The sequence below is a fragment of the Gadus morhua genome, chromosome 4 (genome assembly GCF_902167405.1).
Source record: "Gadus morhua chromosome 4, gadMor3.0, whole genome shotgun sequence".
NCBI classification, from domain to species: domain Eukaryota; kingdom Metazoa; phylum Chordata; class Actinopteri; order Gadiformes; family Gadidae; genus Gadus; species Gadus morhua.
This window is the reverse complement of record NC_044051.1, coordinates 36,512,946-36,525,099: the sequence shown is the minus strand read 5'-3', so window position 1 is coordinate 36,525,099 and position 12,154 is coordinate 36,512,946.

Below are 12,154 nucleotides of genomic sequence, written 5' to 3'. Positions count from 1 at the left end.
GGCATGGTCCGGTGCCTCGGCCCTGATGGACTGATCGATCGCCCGATGGATCCATCTCCCCCTTGCAGAACATTCCGGATCCTAATTGGCTCGGGCTTCGGTCGCCCCCGGGAACAGAATCATAGCGTGGGCTCGTTAGGCGAGCTACCTACGAAAATATTGAAGGGGTTAAGTACAATTTAGAGTCTCTCTCTCTCTCTCTCTCTCTCTCTCTCTCTCTCTCTCTCTCTCTCTCTCTCTCTCTCTCTCTCTCTCTCTCTCTCTCTCTCTCTCTCTCTCTCTCTCTCTCTCTCTCATTCTCCCTCTCATTCATTCAAGCTCATTATGTGTGTAGGTTAATTAGTGTGACGAGTCGCTCCGATTGCAACGTGTCCCTCACAGATATCCCAAAATACAGCACACTCATCAACTCTCCTTTGGGTCTTTTATTTTGAAAGGATGCACGATAGTTTTCTGTGTTTTCCTGCTGACGTACCTGGTTGGCTCCTTTCTTGTCGGGGTGTTGTTTTACTAATATTACGGTTTGGCTCACGCTCCAACGGTTGGCTGCCTGCTGATAATTAGAAAGGAAGAGAGAGAGAGAGAGAGAGAGAGAGAGAGAGAGAGAGAGAGAGAGAGAGAGAGAGAGAGAGAGAGAGAGAGAGAGAGAGAGAGAGAGAGAGTGAGAGAGAGAGAGAGTGAGAGAGAAAGGGAAAGGGAGAGGGAGAGGGAGCAGGAGCAGGAGCGAGAGCGAGATAGCAAGAGAGAGATTATTGCGAGTCACGCCCTTTCCTAATCGCCGTGCGGACACCACAGCCATCACATGTTGGCCCCGACCCTTCAGAACTCTGTCCCTCTGGGACCTGGCCTCACTGTAATAACAGGATTTGGAGAATTAACAACTTTATGCTTCCTCCAATCAGCCCCCCCATCTCCCCACATCTCCCTCACACACACACACACACACACACACACACACACACACACACACACACACACACACACACACACACACACACACACACACACACACACACACACACACACACACAGGGACAAGCACAGGGACAAGCACACACACACAGAACAAAGACACACACACACACTCAGAGACACACAGAAGACACGAATGAGCACACACACACATGCAAGCATGCATGCAAACAAGCAAGCGAGAACACACACACACACAGAACACACAAAAAGAAGCACACACACACATGCAAACAAATAAGCATGCAATCAAGCACACATACACATTCACACACGCACACGACGCGAAAAAGCAAACACACAAACATGCACAAACCCACACACACACACACACAACATGGGTCACCATCAGCACAACAGTAATAATAATACATCTTATTTGGTATTAGCATTGGGATAGCATTGTTAGTACACACAAGCGCAAATATGCCAGAAAGCACTCACAGCACTCACACGGCATTCAGCAGCTACCGACGCACGCACAACGCATACACAAAAAAATCTATGTTTGATCCCTTTTTTCGCACACTTAATTCACTACGGCCACAATGAAGCTGTATTTTCATTTTTCTGATGGCATTTTTTTCGTCATTGGTATTATTGGTTTGAGCCAAAACATTGATCAGAAATGGTTAGAAATTACTTATTTTTTTCAGTTTGTTGTTGGTAAGGAGCAATTATTTATGTCTGCTGCTCTTGTAAAAAAACAAAAAACCTGGCTCATCTAATCGGCTTTTTAATTCACTTTTTTATAATTAGCGAACTCGGACGGGCGATATTGAAGTGCCACTCAGAGAAGTAATTATCCCTCTAAGACGACTGCAGACGGAGACGTTATTGATAATTTACAACTGCAGAATTGGCAGCAAGCGGCAAAGATTCTGTGTCTGTGTGTGTGTGTGTGTGTGTGTGTGTGTGTGTGTGTGTGTGTGTGTGTGTGTGTGGGTGTGTGTGTGTGTGTGTGTGTGTGTGTGGGTGGGTGGGTGGGTGGGTGGGTGGGTGGGTGGGTGGGTGTGTGTGTGTGCGCGCGTCTGGAGCCGACCATAACGCTAAATGAAAGTGCTCTTGTCAAACTCTCTCTTTACAATCTTCAGTAAGATTGATTTTGGCGGGATTTTCCAAACCCGCACTATGTGTCACTGTTATGCAACGCTGCTCTCTATATTTTGTCCCCCCTGACTTTACTTGTGGACTGAGGATTATGTATTTAGAAGCAGTTTTAACCCGGGCCCGAGACTTTTAAACACTCAAATGAACCAAATAACCGATTTAATACACCGAAAACGTGCACTGGCAACACTTACCCTCGTTTGCGCTGCGCTGCGCTACGTCCCTACACAAAGAACATCTGATATTGTTGTTGCATCACAACTTTTATAATAAACTACTAAAACAACCTTAGTAAATATGGACCTAAATCGCCCTCTATAGGTTGAACACACGCTGGTTAATCTGTTAGCTAGCGGTTATCTAGTGGAGTTAGCCAAAAGCCTGAGCCGACTGGCTTGGAGGCTTTGAGCACAAGGTCTGAAGGGAAATGGAGTCCTTTGCTGTGGTGATGTTAAAGAAAAAGGAGGGGGCTGGTCTTTCATGCGTCCCCTACAGAGAACATCAACAAGCACCCGCTGAAAGACCCTCCTCACTCTCACCGGCCACGGCCAAACACACACACATACACTCATACAAGCATTCAAATACACATGCACACACAGACTGTTGCATATTCTTGAAGAAAGTTGTCCAATCCCGGGTTGCTTTACTTTAACTCACTTTATTTGTTATAAAGTCGGCATGTTTCGGTATGGTAAATGGAGACTACCGAGGGAATTGTATCTAACGTGTGTGAGTGGAAAATACCGTGATCTACTTCAAGCCCCCCGGGCTTAGGCCGGGTGGCTTTCTGCGCCGTCTACCTATTGATCTCTGCACCCCTCTACCTCTAGTCCACAGGTAGAGACCGTCAAGTGGGCGTGGCCTAGTGGGCGTAATGGCTTCGGCTTCTTCAGGTGATGCCTTCTGTGGTGGAGCAGCCTTCAATAAGGTCTGCTCCCCTTGTGGCTATGTATAGTATTTACGGCTTATATGTTTGGTCCTGCTTCATTGGGTCTATGTGTGGGTAGCTTAGATTCTTAAAATACGTAACAAGACACACACAACTAGAAACCAAACACACAGCATTAGAATACACAAATGCAAACGCACAGACACACAGACACACACACACACAATCCACAAACCACACACACATAAGCATTCAAACACACATTTAAACCTACACAAGCACACAAACAAACACCATCACACATTTAAACAACCAAGTACACAAAAACACACACAAACACAGAGACACGCACACAATGCGTACGCATTCCCTCAGACGTCGTCCACCTAAGAGGTTCTCTGCTCGAACCGCCGGCAAAATACCAAACCGTGCGCCTGACAGCCGGAGTCCGGAAGCTTCCGCTGCCCTCCGAACGTTGCCCCGTCTGGCACGGGTCCAAATGTTGGCCAGTCGCGGCCGGAGTGAAAAAGGAAAAAAAATAGATAATTAAGCGTCTGTCTTGTTTCTGTAGCCCCGCGGAGGTACGGCCGAGGCGGCGATTCGGGTCCCTCACCTCAGCTCTGATAAAGGTTATCGCGGCAATTTAGCGGTGGCGCGATCGCATTACGCCCGAGTTAGGAAAAGGAAATGGGTTTTTGGGGCGCGCTACGAGTGATTCTGAACCGGGGCGGCAGTGTGGCCCTGCGTGACTGGACAGTAATGACACAGTTTGAATGTCGGGGGGGGTTCGGTGTGTGTATGGGTCTGTGTGTGTGTGTGTGTGTGTGTGTGTGTGTGTGTGTGTGTGTGTGTGTGTGGGTGTGGGTGTGGGTGTGCGTGTGTACGTGTGCGTGTGCGCGTGTGTGTGTGTGTGTGCCCATCTTTCCTTGTGCGTTTGCCAACAATGGGGTTTGTTGTTTGTCACCTTACATTTTTGTTGACGTCTGAATCCAGGTCACATACTGTCAAGTAGCTTACTGTACCGCCACTGAGGCAGTTGGAATTGTGCTTGAGTCTAATTAGCCAGTTAATTTAGTGCTGAATCCAAACTGAGCCAGAACATTAGGCAAACAGTCCCAGTCCACCTTATGAAACGCTTTCACAGCATCAAATGACGCTATTGCCTCTTGAGACGTTATTATATTAGATCGGGTGAGTACATTTTATTTAAAAATACGTCTTCAGTTAAAATACGACTGCCGGGAACGATACCCGTGGAGTCTTGTCGTCTGAGTTAACACGGGGAAGGAACATTTTAAGACAAAGTGCTGGAGCATTGGAGAAAACACTTTTCCATCGCAGCTCCCAGAGCAAATTGGTCTCTATGAGCAACAGCCGACTGGGTCCTGATCTGTCTTTAATAAAACATTAATAGTTGCTTGGTGAGACCTTAGTGGAAGACCGTTAATCAACAATGATTCACAGTAAACCTTGCGGAGGGGTGAGTTTATAATCTTTCAATTCCTTACTCAACTCTTTAATTCTCTGATAGATCTCAGGGGTCTTCCTCCTTTGAAGTGACGATATAGCGGTGATCCTTCCCTCAAGATAAAAAAAACATAATTCTTGTTCTGCCTTGTTCTCAACACCAATCAACGGCATTGCTACGATTTGGGTAAAAACGCGAACTAAACGACTCTCGACGACTGCGAGAGTTTGAGGAACACAAGTCGTAATAAAAACTTCAACTGGCTGATATTTTAGTGGATTTCCAGTCAATAAACCCGCGGACGCCCCATAATCCGAGGGATGATTTGAGATGCTGCGTTCTGGCGGGGTTGGTGGGCAAGTATCTGGGAAGGCTTAACTCTCCCTTTGTTAAATCCGTAACGGGATACAGAGCTTCTCCGCCTCCGTTGTTGTTAGTAGGTTGAATTCTGCGTGTAATCCCCTCTTCCTTTGATCAGGCCAGGGCTTAAGCGGGCCGATAGGAGCACGTCCAGAGCCTTGATGTTCGTAATTAGGGCCCCGGCACGTCCCTTATTGTTTCCCTCCTAATGGCCGCGCTCAGGAGATGATCTGACCTCTTAGGTGTCCCTTTAGGGCCCCTCGATCGCGAGGCTCAGACGCAATCGGTCCCATCGACGGCCTTGTGGTAAGTAAATCTGTTCTGAGACGAATTGAACAAAGCTGGAGTCCGCGATGAGGAGGAGTGGATCAGGGGGCCATGACGGTTTGAACTTCTGGAGGGTACTCCACAACCGCAGGGGGGCGCGGTGGGAGATCACTCTGCTGTTACACTAGTCCTCAACTGTTTTTACATTTTCATTTACATTCAGGGCATTTAGCAGATGCTCTTATCCAAAGCGACCTACAATAAGTACATTTGACAGAAGAAGGAGAAACAACAATATATCGCTGTCGGCACATTAAGGATGTTCATAGAACCAAGTGCCAAGCACTAACAATCGTTAGGTTCACCCACTCCCGTATATAACAGAAATAGTTAGGATAAGGTGCTACGCAATGAACTTGATTATTTTTTGTGCCAGGACGTACGACATACAATAAGTGTGTACATTAAGTGAAGCAGATAACTGTCAGAAGTAAACAAAGTAATCCTGGAGATTGTATCATGTTTCATTATCATGAGAAATAAGGGTATGCCTGCATACTTGCAATGCTGGAATACGTGGAATACGGCTTATTTCAAAAGAAAGTACATGTACATGATCCTCACATGGCCTATATGCTTCTACATGGCTTTAGAGACCGGGGGGCTAAAGGACATTAACTTGGAGCACTATATTATGGTGTGGCGAAAATACAAACAACCAAACCCGTGCTGGAAGTGATACGCACGTTTACATATAAACGATCAGAGTCTGACGGCTACAGTTGATTTATTTATGGATTTAGTGTTTGGTTATTTTCTCTACTCAAAAGGATGTGCTAGTCCTCTCCCATTGTACATTTTAAATCAGTATTTTCATTTTACTCTGCTCCCCCCTGCCTGTCTTTGATAGACTGCCAGTCTCGGAGAAACAGGTTTGAATACGCAGAAAGCATATTGATGCAAGGTCCTGCAGAGGGCACAAAATGTTTTACTGGTGAGCCTTGACAAAGGCTAATAGCAGCTCTGCTATTATAAGTTCTGTGTCGTGCAGCGACCGGGCACTCGAGAATACAATAGCTCGATTTCTATGAGGGCTGTTCACCTCATTCGGGTGGAGGTGATGACTTCGATTAGTTTGGTTCAACGTTGTGTGTTGCTTATTTATGGTCGAAATCATACAAACACCAGCACCCTCAAAACTAGAACCCTCAAACCCATACGCCTATGATGAATTGCAATTTAAATTTCAATCTCATGTAATAACTGGAAGGGCCTGAATGATGCGATGAGCAGAAAGTACTAATGCTCTTCCCAACATTAAACCGAGGAGAAGCAGAGGTGTATGAGACCTAGCAATCTGAGACTGCATCACAAATGACCCCATCTCCAATTCTTTCCTCATGTACCAGCTGCAACCTCGCCATTTCGAACTTCCTCCCCTCTTCTTTATCTTTTGCCTCAATTTCTAACTGCTTTATCTTGAATTGCAACTCCAACTCTTGCAAATGAACAGATTGAACATCCTGAGTTTGCAACTTTACAACCTCTGAGTTACTACCAGACACCTTAACAGAATCACTGAAGTCCAAATCCTCAGACTCACTCAAGAACACTCCCTGCCGACTAAGAGCAGTAACTACCCTGGCTCTCAGCTCATCTTTCTTAAGGGAAATTGATGCAGTTTCAATGCCGTAGTGCTCTACAATGGACATGGGCTGTGCCTTGCTGCAATGAAAAAGCTGTTCCTCTGTAGGAGCTTCCCTAAACTTTCCTATGTCAAACTCCATAATGAAATGCCACTACTATTTCTTGCCAAACAGTATAGAAATAGTAGACAACTACCACTCTACTGCCATGAGCTTACACCACTCAACAACACCAGAGTCTACTGCTCTTCTCCACTGAGAAGAGAGTGCATCACAAACCCTGTGACCAAACAAACAAAAACCCACATATGCATGCGCTATCCACTCACCCAACAAGTGGAAAACAAAGGCCAGCACGTGCCACCACATGCTATCAATAGAGGTTGGTGTTCTTGACTAAGCTACTCTAGAGCGTACCTGGTTCCCTATCTATCTAACTAACTAGGGCTCAACTAGTCTTCGTCGGCTTTCCTGGGCACGCCAAGTGCCACCCCAGGGTTACCGCTCAAAAACAATAAAGTGGTGATGGTCTCTCCAACATTCGTCGACTAACTTAACCAGGCAAGCTCCGAGGGAAAAAAAAACCCTACCTCATAACAAACAAACAAAAATGAAAAACGTTGGTCAAACTCACCTACACTAAACTTTGGACGAGCCCCCATTATGTTACGACCGGCTCAAGGCCACAACACATAGACGGACACCATACTAAGTATGATGCAAAAAGGTGTTTATTTACAACCAAGAAGAATTACAACACAAACAAAGGCTGGGATCCTATCAGGAAGTTGAGAGCGAGAGCCGGAGGGAGGATCCACTTATATAGGCTGCACCCACAGCTTCATGCAGGTGTCCGCAATCACCACTCAGGAGGCTGTAACTTAAAGAGACATGGCAGACACGTACAACGGGACAGACAAATAAATATTGACACGTAACTAGGGGTGTGACGAGATCTCGCGAGATTAAACTCGACGATATTACCCGTCGCGTTAAAAATCTGTCTCGCGAGATTTGTGAGCAATCCAAACTTCTATTTGTGGCCTGTAGTGGCAGTAATGCGCCTTTGCTACGTCTAGCCTGCCAGAACCTAAAGAAGGAGAAGGAAAAGAAGAAGAGGAGGAGAAGGAGGGGAAGCCATTGGGGAAGCAGGGGAAGCAGCCATAATGACGTCGGAAAACCCGTGTTACCGTTGAAGATGCCCCCGCCACTTTTAAATCATTTATTTGGCAACATTTTGGGTACCCGGCGGATATTATGAATGGCAGTAGAGTGACTGATAAGACACGGACAATACCAAGTTGTCAGTGACATACTTGGTCAGACTGTTTGCACTATTTGCACTCTCTATTGATGGAGTAGAACTTTGATTTGATTTCGCACATAATATTGTTTGCACTTGAATAAAAGAGAATTATTTAATTAAATTTATTTTACTCCAACTTTTATAAATTTTAGTTTTAGTTTCAATTTCATGCATGTAAAGAGTTATAATAAAACATTTCAAAATGCTTGTGCAACTCGGTTAAATAAAAGTCTGTTGGTCCAGTCATATATTTTGTCATTGTAGTTTTCTTAAAATCTCGTCTCGTCTCATTCTCGTGAACCGAATATCGTGCCTCGTCTCGTCTCGTGAGCTGAGTGTATCGTCACACCCCTATACGTAACACATCTCTTCTTCTCTTTTACGTCGAGGGGAAATTAGTAATAAGAGAGTTTTGTTCACGTAGTTTCTGTTATTGCATCACGGGACACAGCACTGCGCCATTTTAATTTTAGAATGTTAGCAAATGGACAAGGAAGTGACATTTTGGATATGATGACGTAGTGATTAGCCAAGCCTATAAGTTACTCTTAGGAAAATCTGAGGCATTCGAATAGCGGTCTAGTGATCTAAATAAACAAGAACCTGGATTTGGGGATTTAGCCTGTATCTGGGGGACGAGACAGACGAACAGCAAAACAACCATGGAACAAACCTGTTTGGGAGCTAGTACGCTAACACCCCAGCAAGCAAGCTAGAAACATAAAGGGTTCACAATAAAACGGTCGAGCAAACACATTTTTAAAGAGACGATCAACATCAAGAAATCCACAATACAAAGAAGACAAAGTTCACCCAATGGTACTTACTATTTCAAGAGCAACACGGCCATGTCGGCATCCGATTTGCAGTCTTTTTATTTCAGCTCACGCTATTCCTGAGAAGCTCGCCCAACGTTTACTCGTATCTGCTCTCTCTGTCGGTCAGTCTCCCTTTTCTTTTCTTCTGTTCCTCCCACATTGGGTTTCTCTGTCCCTCTTAAGTCGGCTGATCCATGATGGAAGTTCCAATCGCTTCGCTACTTGAGGTTATATCGAGCCGGTTCCGTGTTTGTGGGTCTGTAGTGCCATAAAGCAATTTGTTACTTCACGAGACCCGAGACTCCCGCGAGAGTGGGAGGCGGGTCGCCGGCAGAAACTGGCATATTCCCTTTCTCCGCCAAGATGCACAAGGGGGAGTCGAAACAGCGACCGATTGACCCATAAATTGTTATAGAACCAACACAATGACTCTTAACCTGTTATATTAAGGTAAATTAAGCTGAAAAAGTTGCATAGTTCCCCTTTAACATTTCTTTATGGCTTAATCTATGTGGCTCCATTAAAATATATTTTCAACCTCACTTTGTACTGCAGAATAACATCTGAAAAGTATTTGTTGGTTTATTTATCATTTCTGATTAAAATATCATTATTCTTAAGGCACTTATGGAAGCATTATTTACCAATAAAACGAGGAAGATCATCGGCTGAACACACGAGAACATTAAGTTGGATCCACTGAGTTGTTTATTACAATTATGCTTTATTAACAAATACAACAGAAAATGAAGGACTAAAACAATAAAAACTAGCTGACAGAGATAACGAGAGATAGATAGAGAGAAACAAAGAGACAGAAAGTGAAAGAAATAGAAAGAGAGTGAGAGGGATAGAGAGAAAAAGAGAGAGACAGAAAGAGAGATAGAAAGAGATCGAGAGGGATAGAGAGAGAGAAAAGAGAGGGACAGAGAGAGAAAAATAGAGAGTGAGAGACTATAACTAAGACATCAGTCCTCTCAGGCCTCCAAAGCCCTTTCATCAAAAGCCACCCATCCTCTAATGCAAAAACACTGTGTGTGTGTGTGTGTGTGAGACAGAGAGAGAGAGAGAGAGAGAGAGAGAGAGAGAGAGAGAGAGAGAGAGAGAGAGAGAGAGAGAGAGAGAGAGAGAGAGGGTTCATACAGAAATTCTTAAGTTGAATTTACTACCTTTTAATACCATTTTTAATACCTTCACCATATTTTTTAATACCAGCACGACTTCAAGAGAGAGACCATAGGAGTTGGATTAATCAAGATGTCCCAACGGGACTTGGTCCCTAGTTTTTAATCAATATGTCACAAAGTAGACATAGACAGAGAGTGTCAGAGAGGGAGAGGTTTTGTGTCCAGTGTTGAAGTTAAGTTATAATTACCTCGTTAATATTGTTATTACAGTGTTAAGGTTTTGCATGAAATAGTACCGCGTAGTACTTTGGTACACACAACACTAGCCGTGTTAACATGGACACTTCTTATCCGATTCGATTTCTAATCGGAATAGATCTATTCCTATCATGCAATCCGAATGTACTATAGGCCTATGGCATTTACAAAAGTGGTAAGCTTACGTTCGTATATCTCTCGCACACAACCGTTGTGTTGGTCTGGACTTATATGATACATGTAAGGGATAATGTTATAGTACAGAACGCCGGTCATTATCGGGTAAATAAGCCCAGACAGGGCGAACCGGACCTCGATGCAAAGCGGAGGTGTCTTGCTTCGCCCTGAAGGGTATTCTTTTCGATAATGACCGGCGACGTTCTATAAATTATTACACGGCTCCTTGCCAAAAGAGCAGAGAAATAGTCCACCTGAGACGTTGACTTCGCTTAGAAACCGGACACGCTGGGGTTGATAAGTTACCAGATTTACGGAGTGAGAAGTAAGACGTGAATCAGGCAAAAAAATCACTTTCCTTGACAGTGGTCAAGTTCGGTATGCATAAAAGTACCGACTGACCAATTGCGAAATACAGCAGCTGCTGATACCATTTCTCTAAGTTAAAAAGTAGCCGAACCCACCCCAAACCAATCGGAATATACATGTTGACTAGAGCGGACTACACCACTTCTTCTATTTCGCATGGAATCCTATTCCGATCAGAGAATTGTATTCCGATTGAGCCGTATACTGTATATGAGAATTTTTTATTCCGATTGAGCTGTTCTTCCACTTCTAATCGGATCAGAATTGTCCATGTAAACGCCCATGTAAACTGCCTACCGGTCACACCGGTCTCACGGTAACGTCAAAATCCATACCGTAGCGCAAATTCACACCAGTGTACTTTCTATAGAGGGATTATCAGTCTACGTCGCTCCCCGCTCTACAAGCCTGTCATATGCAGAAAGAGACGAGAGCGACAAGAGCCGCAATCATGTCTTGTTGTGCGGTTGGTTGCACAAACCGTTTTAATAAGACTGATTATCCCATGTATTCCACTTCTTAATTGCCAACATAATTAAACAATTCAAATACTTCACTGATCATGCTTTTTCTTAATCATATTGCATGCTTATTGCTTATTAAATGTATACTCTGTTTGAGTTAATCTCCCTCAAAAAGTAGTCCCCTTTAATTACGATCGATCAAACAGGTTTTTGACACCTCGAAGGGCATTATCCCGCTTATACCGGTCACTTGCCAAAGAAAAGGAATTAAGATCATTCATTTATATTTTCATGCGTTTTTCAAATAAATAGGATGGACCTTAGCTACGACTTGGGAGGTATTTTAGTCAGCTGAGCTAGAGAGCTAACGTTATATTAATAATTCGAAATTCGTCCCAGCCTTTATACCCCAGATACTATAGGGTCTATAGCATATAACCGCGTTTTCTGATTACAGTTTAATGTAACAGTAAGCTGACAACAGTGCTAATTAACACCGCAACTGCAAATTAACCACACGGAGATAACCGTGGCAACTGGTCAAACAAATGTTCTTTTTGCGATCATTCTTTAAAGATCGATTCCTCTAGCCAGAGGTCAGAAAATGTACATTTCCCCATTCTTTCAAATGACTTTGAATTAACAGAAGCAAACTCGCGAAGTGGGTATAAACCACCTTGACGTCGCCGCCCGTTGCAGCAGTGTGAACTGCCCAGTTTTATAACGTCGCAGCCCGTCTAAAACGGTCTATCCAGTTTGTTTCAGCGCACGCCCCACGTGACATAGTAAGTAAGTAAGTAAGTAATACTTAATACTTAATAAGTAAGTAAGACATCATTGATATCTCTCAGGTCCTACTCGCAACATAAAAATAAATCCATGCAAGTTTTAGAAATTGCGTGGATTTGCACTGCACGTAA